The sequence below is a fragment of the Lygodium microphyllum genome, chromosome 20 (genome assembly GCF_053477565.2).
Source record: "Lygodium microphyllum isolate KBCC chromosome 20, Lygodium_microphyllum_v1.1.10, whole genome shotgun sequence".
NCBI lineage: Eukaryota > Viridiplantae > Streptophyta > Polypodiopsida > Schizaeales > Lygodiaceae > Lygodium > Lygodium microphyllum.
Window position 1 is genome coordinate 100,898,481 of NC_141154.1, and position 16,122 is coordinate 100,914,602.

The 16,122-nt window shown below is 36.4% G+C and overlaps 1 pseudogene; it reads left to right on the plus strand.

Moving 5' to 3' along the window:
* The first annotated feature begins 11,248 nt into the window (after positions 1-11,248).
* Positions 11,249-15,611, plus strand: LOC148019169 (uncharacterized; annotated as a pseudogene).
* Positions 15,612-16,122: the final 511 nt, after the last annotated feature.

A 16,122-nucleotide genomic window follows, 5' to 3' on the forward strand; every position in this document is an offset into this window, starting at 1 on the left:
CTCATGTTTAAGTGGAGCAAAATATCAATAAAGGAGGATTTTCTTATGCAAATCAAGTCTTGTCTTGAATTTATCCATGCTATCATACAATTTGAAGCCATTCTTGATCCATCTTGCTTTGCGATGCTTATCTTAGAACTTCTCATACCACAATTTTAGTAGATTAAATGTTATGACTTTCCTTTATGAACCATCAAAGTGTGAAGACAAAAGTAAAGGAAAACTCACTAATTTATGTAATGGACTGCCCTTTAAAAATGTGTATTTTTGTTAAGGCAAATAGAAAAAGAAAACTTACTAATCTAAAGGAACGAGGGTGCACATGCAACATTGCCCTTTATTTTTGTCTATTTTGAGTTCCTATAAAAGGTTCATGTCTTGCATATTTCTTCAACTACTATATCATTTAGAGAAATGGCACAAAACTATCACAATGGCACTTAGATTGACCAACAATTTTAGCTTTACAAGGTAGGAGGTTCGAATAACATCCTTGCAAGGTCTATCACAAGAGGGTGAAAAAATCATTTGATTACTTAATATTCTAACAATAAAGATGAACCTTCCAATTTAGGAAAATATCATAAGATGAGATAAGAACTCATTTATTTATACCTAGAGGTAGTAGAGCTCACAAGATGAGATGAGAACCCATTTAGCTCGACCAAGCTCCAAAATTGTTTAAGCACTAGGAGATCACACAACTGTCATGGACGTGTGGTACATCATTTGTATTAGTAAGTACACTATTAGTAACTTTAAACAATTTCTCTTTGCCAAAATTGATCATGCATACAAACAATGTCTCTTAGTAATTATGCCTATTGTTGTAGACTTTTTAGTAGGAAGCAAGTTGTTTGAGGAAGAAGGCATGATCCTATCAAGCAAGGATCACCTCAACATTTATTAATACATGCATTGTTAATATAATGTTAAATCATAGCAATGATGTGCATGTGAAAAGGAGCCTTGAGATGACAATTGTATGACCTAAGAGATGGGAGCCAACAATTCTTGCACCTACCTTATATCGAGCCATGGAGATAGGACCCAATAACTATTGCAACTACCTTATATCAAGCCATGCCGGATAGTGTAAGAGCCACTTGAGTTTGATGACTAGGAAATGGGAGTAGAACTATCTTATTCAATGTCATATTTCTCATATGACATGTACATCAATAATGTCTCTATATAGCAATCATTGATATTGGTCCTTTGTTGGATTTCTTTCTCATCTCTTTGCACCATGCAAATATTAAAAATGTATTGAACCATAGTGCAAGGAGTTTGGGTCTCATCTTATAATATTACATTGTTGCTAACTCACTTAACTATTGCCAATTTAGTTTGGAGGGTCATAGTGAGTAGGTGTTCCTTTGTGTGAGTTAGGAAGTAGGTTAGTTAATTTATTGGAGGGGGGCCAAATGTCATTTATGTGCCGCTACTCTTAGTTAAAGTGGAAGAGTGTAATTACCTCTTATAGTTTTGAGGAAAGTGACAATCATATGGGTGCTTGATGGTATGGCCAATTGCATTGTGATCTTGATTGTCATGCGACCCATTGGTGCATGTGGAAGGGCAATTAGGTTTCAGATAGCCTAGGTGTTCTCCTTGAGCATAGGCCAAGTGGGTGGCATGCTAGCACACTGGCTCTTATACTTCATGCTTCATAGTCAACAAATATTTATAAGCTCCATGCAAATGGAGCTTGGAATGTCTAAAATATGAGAAACATGTGATGATACCAAGTATAAAAGAGCATATAGGGAATATAGGTATCCTTTGTATGGCAAGAACAAATGGTCTCTATCTCTTGACATGCATTCTACCAATAGATTCTCCTCTGTATCTTAATCTTCAGTAAGGGGTACTAAACCTCTTTTGAAATCATCCCATTTTAACTGATCAAGGGATTATATCAATTTGACTCGATTTGATTTAACGTTTTATTCTTCTTGAATATTGCAGAGCATGTCCAAAATATATCTTGATGGATTCTTTGAGGTTTGGAAATTCAAAATCTTGAGATGAATTTGCAAAATTTCCAATTTAAATGTATCCATGTACAAGTGTGCATCCCAATCACAAGACTCTCTTTCTCCCATGGCCTTATAGGTGTAATGAAAGCAAGAAGAAGAGATGGTGCACTGTTGATGATTACAAGATAGGCTATATGTGCAACCCAAGTATCTATTAGTTCTCACCAAGCAAACCTACATTTTATGATGTGCAATATAGAAATGTTAGAAAATGCTATTGATGTGTAGTATAGAAGCATAAACTCAATGGTCAATGGGCATTGGTAGGGGCGAGTAGTACTTTAAGTAGTCAAGTCTAAAGTCATCTAATTGAGGTTCATCTTTGGAAAAATCGTATTGGGGGCATACTATGCAGGGGTAGCAATAGATTCTACTGGTAGATATGTTATAATGTTTGTTATTGCATGATAATTTTAGGCTTAAAAGAAATGCAATGAGAATAGAGGAATAACGAAAAATTCTCCCTATATTACTAATTTGGACTCAGTGAATTTGCATATGTTACAAGGCATAAAACTGGTTTCATATTAGTGAATAGAAGATTTGCAAAAACATAAAGGTGAAGTTGCCAAATTTTAGTTCCAGGGAAATTGTATCTTATGGGGCTGGTGCTTCGACCAATTAATTTTATAAATTGATGAGCAAGCTTATCTTCCTAGGATTGAATGAGTTAGCAAAGTTGCTAAGGGAGCCAGACTTCCAAGTAGCAGAATTGGAGCAAGGGATTGGGTACTTACGATGCCCATTGGGCATAGGTAATAAGACACATGTAAAAGGTCATTAAACCTTGGGCAATGTAAGAGAAAAAAAAATGCAAATAAAATTAGTTGTTTTCTTAAATGGGAGCTCAATGTTCCTCCATGATTCAAGAAATGTCCATTCTCGCGTGCACGATTAGGTCCCAACTTCTCATATTCACACAATCTCATTGTCCATTCTCCCTCACACAACTAGGTCCATCTTCTCAAATGCACACAATCTCATCCTTGTTCGCCGATTGCCTCGGATGCATGACTGTGTTGTAGTCATCAACTGCTTAGTATAAGTATTGTTATCAAGCATTGAAGGACACTTTTCAAGGCAATACTCCAATTATCAACAAGTAATCAATCATTCATATCAAATCATTTGTTTTCAGAGTAGGTGTAGTGGACAACCTCCCTATTGTTTTCAGAGTAGATGTAGTTCAGAAGTAATAATGGTTTATGTAGTTCAAAAGTGATAATGGTTATCGTCCTCTAGTTCAACATGAGGTTGAAATTGAAACTAAAACTGAAACAAACTATGGTTATTGTCCTATAGTTCAAAAGTAATAATCAACATAAGGCTAAAACTAAAAATAATGGTTACTGTCTTATAGTGAACCCGTCATGTAGACAAGTGATAAGCGTCATGAATGTGAGACTGAATGAAAATCAACATAATTGTTACTATTATTTTTAGAGATATCTAAGTCATGCTTATGCCATCACTCGTAATGGAAATCAGGTACTACTACACTTTAGTGAGAGGGGCCTTTGTACAAATCAGGATTATACCTGAAAAAAATCAAGATTATACCCTCATAGTTGATTTCAATCATAACCTTCATCAAAGTGTTGTTTTTCAAATTCTATTTGGACATTGTTCACCTGTCATGTAGACAAGTAATAATCAATATCAATGTGAGAGTAAATTAAATAAATAAAGATAAACTCAAGGGGAGTCGAACCCCAAACACAAATTGCGTCTACCGAGGAGTCTACCTGCAAAATTTAAAAAGAATATTTGTATAGAGAGAGACATGATTGCCTCTAAGGCATGATTGCCTTAGAGGCAATCATGCCGCTCTCTCCCTCCCTCCCTCCCTCCCTCCCTCCCTCCCTCGTGCATATTTGTGTTTAATTTTTTGAAAATATTTATTTTATAATAATATACCAACAACGAGTCATTGGGGTATTTGTTGAGATTTTAAGGTGCCAATGCCAACAACATATGCAAATTGATTTGAAGCATTGGGTAGATACGAATATTAAAGGATATATAAGATCCAATTAGACACTAGATGTTGAAAACGAGTCTATTAGAGATGTAGACTCCATTAGATATGTAAATAAATCCACGAGTCTTGGTAGCTAATATTATTACTGATGAGAAAACATTTTTAATTTAAAGAATCTTGAGTGTTACCAGGATCCCTTTAAGTCTTCCAATTTTGATGAGACATCGAAAATCTCTACAAGACTTGCGTTTGGAATGATGATGATCGACAAAGTCTACTCATTGTACTCACAGAGATAATTGATGCGGTGCACGCACCAAAAATCACCAATAGTTGAGTCATCGAAGGTGGAGGAGAGGGGGGGGGGGGGAGATTTTATAACAAATTGGTGATGCTATCAATATGATCATGTGACTTATCTTTTTCTAGAATTCTTCAAAAACGAAATAGAGAAATAAATATTGATAAACTCAAAAAAATAAAAAGTTCTCATCCTACTGTTGAAACACTAACCTTAATATATTTTCCCTCTAACGTTTTGGAACTCCCGCCTTCTCTTCTTTTCCCCTTTTTTCATTCAGCAACATAGCAGGCCGTACTCTGTGAGCTGAGTAGAGGCGCACAGATTTCATGATAGAGAAAGAAAAGACGGTCACAGAATATTGCAGCATTGGTCACCATCACTAAGCTCCAGTCCAGGTACAATTATATTTTTTCAATGTCTTATAAGCTTCTTTCATGCATCAATACGTTTTTGCTATGGCTTATCAGGCCTGTTCAGTCAGTAATTACTTCTCCTACGAGGGTCTCCTGCAGTAGTACTTTCTTTCTTGTGTTTGTACAGACACTGGCTTACATACACTTTTTGGGATGTCATAGTAATAGTAGCCCTCTAAGTAGTTTCTCCCCTTCAGGCTTGCGAAGTACATTGTATTGCGACAGAGCACTGTTACCAATTACATCCACACAAATCTTAAGACCTTCCATGTGGTAGATCTGCTTTGTGCCTGAAAATTTGTTTTTTTATAAGTCCAAAAGCTGAATTTTGTCAAGCTTCAGTATCCAAGAAGGTAAAGATCCAGTGAGTCTATTATAACCTAAACTGAGCACTCTGAGATTCTCAGATTGAGCCCAGGAATCTGGTAAAGTTCCCTGAGTCTGATTCCCATAGCTGAAACTGAGCACTCTGAGATTCTCAAATTGAGCCCAGGAATCTGGTAAAGTTCCCTGAGTCTGATTCCCATAGCTGAACATTCAGAGATTAACTGAATGTTCAGCTATGGGAACATTCAGAGATTAACCAGCTATGGGAACATAGCTTGCTCTTCCCATAGCTGAACATTCAGATTAACTTTTAGAGAACATAGCCAGCTCTTCCCATAGCTTAGTATACACTTTTCAAGGCGTATATCCAGAACTACCAGGCTAGTGTCTTCTGTTAAATAGCTAAAAAGAAAGGCCTGCTAAATAGAGCCTACATCTCTAATAGATTTGCACGAATTCTGTTACAAACTTGAACGAGCATCTTCTGAAGTAGGAGAATTGCATGTCAAGCATCTAGACCGGAATTCCACATCATGCTGTAGCGACCATTTTGGACTACACATTCTTATCTAAGCTCAGGAATTATTGTTCATGAAGCCTAATAAGACATGGATCTTTAGGGCTAACCAGAGGATGGACAATTGTACAGATCAGGATTATACGTGTTTGTACAGACACTGGCTTACAAACACTTTTTGGGATGTCATAGTAATAGTAGCCCTCTGAGTAGTTTCTCCCCTTCAGGCTTGCGAAGTACATTGTCTTGCGACAGAGCACTGTTACCAATTACATCCACACGAATCTTAAGACCTTCCATGTGGTAGATCTGCTTTGTGCCTGAAAATTTGTTTTTTGATAAGTCCAAAAGCTGAATTTTGTCAAGCTTCAGTATCCAAGAAGGTAAAGATCCAGTGAGTCTATTATAACCTAAACTGAGCACTCTGAGATTCTCAAATTGAGCCCAGGAATCTGGTAAATTTCCTTGAGTCTGATTCCCATAGCTAAACATTCAGAGATTAACTGAATGTTCAGCTATGGGAACATTCAGAGATTAACTGAATGTTCAGCTATGGGAACATAGCCTGCTCTTCCCATAGCTGAACATTCAGAGATTAACTTTTGGAGAACATAGCCAGCTCTTCCCATAGCTTAGTATACACTTTTCAAGGCATATATCCAGAACTACCAGGCTAGTGTCTTCTATTAAATAGCTAAAAAGAAAGGCCTGCTAAATAGAGTCTACATCTCTAATAGATTTGCACGAATTCTGTTACAATTGCTAAATAGAGTCTACATCTCTAATAGATCACCAAGTTGGCCATTGATTGTGATGTCATCTAAGATATTGTAAGCCCCACCCTGGGCTAAAGCCTGAGTGATAACATCCTCCACATTAGCATTCCACCATTCACCTGTCAGTATTAAATAAGCAGAAACCGAGGCAACTGTTAATTACACATAGAACACTCTATAGATGAACCAGAAAGCAGCCTGAGTGATAACATCCTCCACATTAGCATTCCACCATTCACCTGTCAGTATTAAATAAGCAGAAACCGAGGCAACTGTTAATTACACATAGAACACTCTATAGATGAACCAGAAAGCAATTGTGACCATATGCAAGATTAGTTGTAGCTTTGAACTTTTGGAGAACATAGCCAGCTCTTCCCATAGCTGAACATTCAGAGATTAACTGAATGTTCAGCTATGGGAACATTCAGAGATTAACTGAATGTTCAGCTATGGGAACATTAAGAAGGGTTGTGAAGGGATTTGCACTCTTAATATGTGGCCAACTCTAAGCCTGATTCTTATTTGAAAAACTAGCTACAGTGACAGTAATAGTGACATGTGGGTAAAGAATGGCCAGTAGAGGTGATTAAAAATTTCTCAAAGCTACACTTGAGTCTTGTCCCTTCTTGTTTCATGTGTGTACTGTCAAGGTCAGGAAACATGTCACCTGCAGCATGTACTCTCAAGGTTGTATCAACAGATTTCATTCATATAGACCTCCACCATGGTTAGGAAACATGTCACCTGCAGCATGTACTGTCAAGGTTGTATCAACATATTTCATTCATATAGCAGCTGCATTTCTTAGGCAATCGAGCAGCCAGCACAGTCTCAGCATTGTCTACAAAACACACAGCTATGCCTGGTCCAAACCACCTTGTTACAACTTGTATAAGCTTTAAACACCTACAAACAGCTAGAAACTATCCACTAGCAACACCTTGCTTATTTTGCCTTTCTCACTTGCCATACTTCACCCAGGCTCCAAGTTTTAATACCTAAGGTGACATAACCTCAACCTAAGTCTTATGCATTGCTAAACACCAATCACAGTCTTATCCTTTGCAGCACGAGGATCCAGGCCTCTGTCTCACAGCCTACAATCTTACCCTTGACAAGGTCTAGCATTACTGAGTCCAGCGATGCTATTGATGGTTGTGGCCTAAAGCTCGAGTGAAGAACTGCAGTGATCAGACACGGATGACATGCTGCCCAGAGACCCAATTGACCTCTGTCACATCCTTAATGCATTCTGTTGAAGTGTCTCACCTTTCACTGTTTTCATTGCACAGAAAGCAGCCTGCACTGTACTGCCACTGCGGATATTTCACCAGAGCCTTTGCACCTACCACTGCGGATATTTCCCCAGAGCCTCTGCACCTGCCACTGCGGACATTGCTTATGGCCTCACCTGATCTTCGTTAACCTTGGAGCAATGCTGGTCGATGATATCCAGGGGTTTTTGCATTCTGCCACATTGCAGTCTCACAGGTTGGTTAGTGACGCAGTCCACAAAATTTACCTTAGAAGTACTTGCCCATTGAAACAATTTCTCATGTCATGGTTTTGGTAGCTTATGTAAAAGCACAGGGTATATTTTTAATCATGAGGGTGGTCCTTCCCAAGTCTGTTAATCCTTCCTTCTCGTCAAAGGTATGACAACGAGATCGAGACTGGCAAATAAACAAACTTGAGCAATTTATTAGTAGCTAGCCAGTATTATAGGTCCTCCATGGCTCATCAACTGGAGTATAGATAAGGGCTCAGAGATGCAAGTACCTGTGGTCTGAAACAACCAGAAGAAGCGAATAACTCCTGATCAGCGTTTGCGTTCATGGTCGAATGTGAATGCTTCAGGGACATTAATCGACGTTAATGTTGTACTAGGGCCGTTGCCGGTGATGGTATGGTCCACGGTTTCCTCTTTGGCACCTGCAACGGAAGAAGCTTGTGCCTCGTCCTCATGTTCAGAGGATGAGAGAACATGACGTTAATGCGATTGCAGAGCAGCCATAACGTCGAGAAACGCTTGCTCTGGTGCTACCCCTGTCCCTCCGGCACGACATGCAAGGAGAGAAGAGTCATGTTGCGATTGCAGAGCAACATAAAGTCGAAACGCTTGCTCCGGTGCTACCCCTGTCCCTCCTGCACGACATGCAAGGAGAGAATTAGAGTCATGTTGCGATTGAAGAGCAGCCATAATTAACTCGAAATGCTTGCTCCAGTGCTACCCCTGTCCCTCCTGCATGACATGCAAGGAGAGAAGTGCCAATTCTGGCAGCAGTACTACTAGTACATTGACTACTACTACACTGACTGTTTAGAGTCTCGAAGGCACTAGAGCTAAGGTATTTGAATGTTTGTATTGGTTTGTCACTTCTTGTCATAATAAGATCATCTACATAGGTTGCAATTATGACATTGCTAACATTTATCTTATTTTCATATATTAACTGATTAGCCTTGTTAACTTCAAATCCAATACAGGAACTTTTTCATTATATTTGTCCATGCATAAGGTTCTTGTTTTAGCCAATATCAAGCCTTCCTTATAATTTGGAAAGTCTAATGCACATAGCCCTCTAATTGTTCTATGTACACCTCCTTATATCGATCATTATTCAAGGATACACTCAATGCTCCAATTTGGTAGCTTCCAATCTTTTCACATAGCCACACAATCACTTATCTTAAAATTACCATTTTTGCAACAAAAAATTACCATTTTTGCTCCAATTCGACCCCATCACTTTAAGGAAGTGTTTAGGAAAGATTGCTTTTTTTTAAATGTTTTTAATTGTTTAAACTAGTATAAACTATGATGGAGAACTGCACAACTAAAATATGTTATTAACATAAACTATGTTATGGGCCGTTTTTTTGCAGTCTTGGAGTTTTAATTGTGGAGCTCATAATTTCATCAACCTTGGATTGAAAATTGAAGATACTCAAGTAAGGGATGTCTTCTTCTTCAAGCACATTATGAAAATGCACATGTAACTATAAGTGTGCACATAGTACTGAAGGTTGGCAATTAGTGAATCGTAGTACTTATTTTAGACACGCTAAAAATGACATGCTTGGGATTACGCATTCTTCTATAGAAAGATTACATCCTATTGAACCAAGGGACTCAAATGTGCAAGGAGATCATCTTGAGAACCGAAGGCACGAAGAATCATCTCTAATGCATGGTGAAACTAACATAGGTGAATTAAATAGACGACGAAGGTGGTGTGATTGCCTTGCATATTGTAATGGTGGGAGGAGTGTTGGTCCACAAACTTTTATTAGGCACCAGGAGTTGAAGGCCAAATATGATGCACTAAGTATGCAAATTGGTCTTACTCCTCCTAACGAAAGGCAACATGAACAAGGCAATGAACAAACTATCAATACTTCTATAAGTCCCTCCGTTAGTCATGACAACAACTCAATTAACCATGTTGAGTCTCCTCAAATAGATCCTTCTATAGACAATCACATATCTATTATTGGGCCATCATTATATCAACAAACTATACAAAAAATAATTGAGCTTCAAGCTCTTTGGGATGAGAACCAAATATCAATTAGTGCACAAGAGAAGATGCTCCAATTATTGTTTGGAGACATGGGCAATCCAAGGGCTAGGGCTCAGAGAGTTGAAGAGTGCAAGCCAAGTTTAAGTAAGCTATTAGTGCAACTACCTGATACATGGGATGGAAACCTTGATGGAGTGAGAGTCCCGACATCTTGGGAGCAACTTGAATCTATGTATCATGGTCTTGGCATGGTCCAACCTGAGCGCTATAGGTTTTGCATGGGAAGTAAAAACAATGATCATGAAATTGAACTTCTTACACCTAGTAAAGAAGATTCTTATGCCAAAGATGTAGTCTTGTGTTCTTGCAAACAAAATATGCGAAAAAGAATACTAAAGCGTGATTGTATTGAATGTTGTGAAAAGTGTAAAAAATGCAATAAACCAAGGAGAGAAATGTTAGCTATTGATTATCTACCTCTAAAGAAACAATTTGAGCTTTTACTATGATCCAAGACACTTTGTCATGATTTCCTAAGCATGTGGCGTCATAAAACAAGATGGTTAGGGAAAGACATCCATATGCAACCAGAATTCATAAACGAGTTTTGGGATGGAACAAAGTGTTGTGAGTATCAAGATTTTTGGAATCCTGATGCTGAGTATGAGATGGTTGTTGCATGCAACAACCCTACATGTGGGAAAGTGTATAAAACTTTTCCAAGGTCTTGTTTCTCAATAGTCCTAGAACAAGGTTTTGACCAAGAGATGCAAGAGTATAATTTTGTTTGTAAAAAATGTCGACATCTCAACAAATGTAAAAGGAAAATGTGTAGAGGTGATCCTCGGAACTTGGCACTTCTTTTACATTGGGATGGCTTCCAAGCCTCTCGTACCACTCAAAAGGACTGTGGTGTGGTTGAAATTAAGGTCCTTAATGGTGGGAAGGGTTCCATATTAGGCATTATTCCTGTTTTATTCATACCTTTTAGTTGCTCTAAATTTATTCGTAATACTCCTGATGTATTTCAAAGTTTTTTAAGACCACTTATTAGTGAGCTACAAGACCTTTACATAAATGGTATGCAAGTGTCATACAACTACCCTGTAGAAAAGATTTTTGAAAATCCAATGGGACAATCAAACTTTTGTGTTGTTAGATTAATGCTAATGATGGTTACAGGGGATCATCCTGCGCAATGCAAAATAGGATCCTTCAAAGATGGTGGGCAATTCTTTTGTCGTAGAGACAAAGCCCAAGCTACTCTTGATACTAGTAATCCCTCATTCCAAGGACGTTACCTTTACGATGGTAGTCAATATCAAGCAAGATATCCTCCAACCCAACGGTCCATAGGTGAAATGATTGATGCCTTATCAAGTTCAAAGAGGGCATCCACACAAGTTGAAAAGGATGGAAAACTAAAGCTTGCAGGATTAGCTGGAGAGTCTATTCTATGGAAACTATATGATTTGTATGGTTTTAACTTGTCAATAGACTTGGTATATGATGCGATGCATGTGTTATCTCTAAATATATTTCAAAAATACATACGAGTACTTATGAGAGCCATGTCCAATGAAAAGAAAAAGATGATAGATTTTTGTTGTGACAATGCTTATAAGCTCTCTCCACCCTCTATTCGTCATGGACGATGGCCTCGTAATCCAAGTAAGTACAATGAAAGTTTTAAGGCCGAAGAGAACCAAAAGTTCATCCAATGGTGCTTACCATATATTTTAGGTATAGTTGATGAGATACCAAAGTCAATTTTTGACCTAGGTTTGTTGCTCATAGATATTGCACATGCCTTCTATAGTTATAGTCGATGTGTTGGTTGGTCAAAAGAATATTTAGGTGTTGTACGTACTTTGTTTTCTGCTTGGAGAGTTCGAAAGGAAGAAGCCTTTGGTGCTACTTCTTCTCCCTTAGAACACGTTGCGGGAAATGGAGAACTACTAGATGACATATTGAGACATGGATCACATGATGTGTATTGGTGTTGTGACTTTGAGCGAATGGTAGCATTATATATAGCAGTAAAGACTAATAATCGCTTTAACGAAATATCTTATGTAAATTATTATAAGAGGACATTCTTCACTTCAATATTTAAGGTATTAGAAATGGAAGTAGATGGGCTTTTGCCACATGAAAGAATGCTTATCCAAGTACATGCCTGTCTTGTTTTACCTGATGGTTATGCTTTCACTGATTACCAGACACTGTGTTGTTATTCATTTCATGAGAATGGTATTGTGGAGGTTTCTTCAATTAAGAAGGCAAAGGAGATGTGGAAACTTTTTGAAAGAGATGATTCCCAATATCCTTGTAACATAATGATGCGTGAAAAAGGCATTTTAATCACAAAAAAGAGAAGAGAACGTAGGCCCCTTTCATCAGAAGAACAAAAATATATTGCGCAATTTCTTGGTCTTCAAGAGAATACACTAGTAGGACATCTAGTTACCACATATCGAAGAATTCTTTATAATGGAGAAATATACAAGATCGCAGATGACGTTGTGGTTAAAACTGACACTTTTTGTAGTACGTTAGAAAGTATAGGTCATTGGAAAGCAAGACTCACTATTTTTTTTTTCATTCAATGGGATGGAGAGTATTACACATTTTTTAGTGGAGAATATTATAAGCAATGCATAACTGTAAAAGAAAATGAATAATGCTTACTTATAGATCCAATCATGGGAATGAGTGTACTACAAACTCAACGACTTCCATTTACATGGGATTGCATAAGACCATTGAGTTCTTTATTGCATAAGTTTGTTCCTTTACCTTTATATAATAGACTTGTTGCATATGAGGTAAAAGATCTAATTCAAAGAACAAGATTATTACAAATAGGGGCAGTCGGTTGTATACCTCCTTGGTTGGAAAAATATGATATTGTGTTGGCAAGAAAACATGATGATATGGATGGGGAGTACATTCATGCAATGATAAGAGAGGTAAATTATGAAGAAAAAATGTGCAAATTGTCATGGTTGAAGTGTGATCATAATAGAAGTACATGGAGAATTGATATTGATGAAGATATTTGGAGGGATTGGAACTTGTGTTGCATGGTAATGTCAAACTTTGAAGTTACAAAGAGAAGGAGAGTAACATTATCAATTGGAGAGTCTATAGATGTTCCAATAGTGTGGAGATCACGTGATGTAACTTGACTGCTTTAGAGAGAGATGGTGTATGTGTGTTGCATTCTTGGAGATCCAAATGGGTGCTAGTAGCATTGGTCATAATGGACATCATTATCTGATCACCATCCCATTGTGTGTATCATAATGCTTTATTTATGGGTGTTTGTATATTAGGACAGTATCTCATGGATATAGCTCATGTTGTGTCTCATGTATAGGTAGTTGGACCTTTGTGTGTATGTGTGTATGTGTGCATGTGTGATTATTAAAAAATGAGAAAATTTCTTGCTTGAAGAAGATTAATGTATGGATATAATCTCTTGTTTGAGGAATACTAGCATATAAAGTTGTAAATTTGATTTTAGCTTGTGTCTTGTTTGATTTTAGCTTGTCTCATGGTTTGTATAGTTTTATATTGTATCCTTTTTATATGATTGATTGATTCTTTATTTGTTGAATATTAACATAGCTTCTTGATTTAATTTTAGCTTGTCTCATGGCCTCCCCAAGTCAACAAACTCTAGATTCAATGATACAAACTATCATCACTTTGCAAAAAACAATTGAGGAACTAAAATCAAAGAATGATAGTTCCGAACAAACAGTGAGCATGAGCAAACCAGTTTCAATACCAAGTAAAAGAGTCCAGTTGCCACCTCAAAAGCAAATCAAGAGTATACAAATAGGGGATGTATCTCTGATGAAGACTCCTACATATGACCAGATTTTCAAACCACCTAAAAGGATTAGTCGAGAAGACCAAGATGAGTTTGGAAAACCATTTTTACTAAAATACTATCGAGATACGCAAAATGTTAGGTATTGTGCTAATCACAGAAAAGTGTATAATTGGGTCAAGAGCAATGAGATTGGCAATGATTTACGGTTTCATAATAATAAAGATGACAAACATAGAATTTTAGAGATCATAGATCAAAACTATGATCAAATTTTACCCCTTGAGTTTCCTGGTGCTACTTATCTTTGGAAAAAGGAGGATGTATATCTGTACTATCTTTCTGTTGCTCAAAATCTCAGAAAGAAACTCAAGAGGAAAAGATCATCTTTGGTGGATATATCTTTGGTAAGCATACTTATTTATCAAATTTTCTCACCATAGATTATATACATAAGAAATTGGTATTGATTGGCACAACTATGTTTTTTTAATAGAAGAATCATAGCTTCGAGCAAGTAGATATGCAACAAAAACCGGTAAGATTTGCAATTTTCATCTCAAGTTTTATTTTTTCTATTGTATAATTTTTATTATCTTTATCTTTATTATAATCATTTCACTTTAAGTTTCTTAGATATATTTACCTTTCATTATATTTTCTCTAAAATTTTAGGATACAAGTGAGGAGGTGTATTATCCACAACTTATGGTGGAAGAACAATGTATCTTTTCTGAGAATAGTGCAACACATGTATGTACATCGTTCACCCATTTAAATATTTTGATATTTAGAGTTTTTAGTTTTTGATATTGACTTCAATTTTCTTGCTTGTACTAGTTGGAATCTCACAATGGTGGTCCGCCTCTTGTTTCAATTTTTGCTTCCGAAAAATGTCAAAAAAATAATGAAATGGTTAGTATATCTTGGTTTGTAGTCTTTTTTCATTTGATTGTCTCTAATACTTAACCTATGTTTCAGGACTATTTAAAATCAAATCATAGTTTTATGGAGCTACTACAAGGAATTCCATCTGTATGAGGAATATATACATATATTCTTAATTTTTGTATACTTTAAAATTAAAAGATATTCCATTTTAAGTTTTACTTTTCTTGTATTATAGGGTTCATGTAGTAGTGAACACTCTCTTCCACAAGATATGATCCAAGATCCTGAGGAGGTTGAAGTAGCACGAAAAAGTCTTCGTGTACGAAAGGTATGCTTAGCCATCTCTTGATATTTTATTTTAATATATGCATTTAATAAATTATATCTAATTACAAACTTATTGTGATAAGATGAGCGAGAAAATGCAGCAAAGTAAGCAACAACAAAAGGAGAGTAAGGGCAAAAATAAGAAATTATCTAAGGTACTTCTTTGCATTTCTTTTTACTAATTGTGGCATAATTTTATTTTGTTAACTTTATTTTCTTGTCTATACTATAGACTCTCGATCATGTTGAGCCATCAAAAAGTGTAGATCCTTCTAATGTGGAATTGCCATCAAGAACTTCATCGGTAACTCAATGTTATTAAATATTAAGACAATAGAGTAGCTAATTAAATTATGATGTAGCAGCACACTAATCTATGTTGTATTTCTAAAATGCAGGTTGTTAATGCATTTGAAGAGGAAGACGAAGAAACTATTCTCCTCAAATATTTAGACATCCAATCCATTGATGAGCTATATGCATCGTTAAAATCTACATATGGTGTTATTAAGAGAGATCCTACTTTTTTAGGAGGACGCAATGAGCAAACATTACCAGCCATGAGAAAAGCTCTCGTGGATTGGTTACTCTATAGAGAGAAAATTCATGTCACAAAAAATCACAATAAACCTTTGAGTATTGATGATATATGTATCTTGAATTGACCTCTTTATTAGTGAAGATAACATCTTTTAATTCTTTCTATTATTTTGATTTATATTTTTTATCATAATAATAATTCTTAAAACTATCTACATGATTGCAACTAGTTTTCTTATATATAAGAAACACTATATGATTAGTTCTAACTAGTCTGTTTATATAGTAAAATTTCACTACATAGATAACTAGAGAATTTAGAAATTCCTATACAGAAATATTTTACTATATCACTAACTTGTAAAGTGTTCCACCTTTACTATATGAGACTTTTTCTAGATACTTTGATAAGTATCTAGAAAATTTCTCTTTTTTTTCTATATGGATAGGTGTCTAAAGTTCCTTGTGATTGGGAACAATTCTTCTTCGATCACTTGAGCTCTCTTCTTCAACTTCTTTCGTTTTTTTTCTCCCTTCGTTGTCCTGCTCTCCACATTTCTGGCCTTTCTTTTGTCACCTAAATTTTGCACATATTGATCTCCAATCAGCTCCTCCTCTCAATTCGTCTGCTTTCCT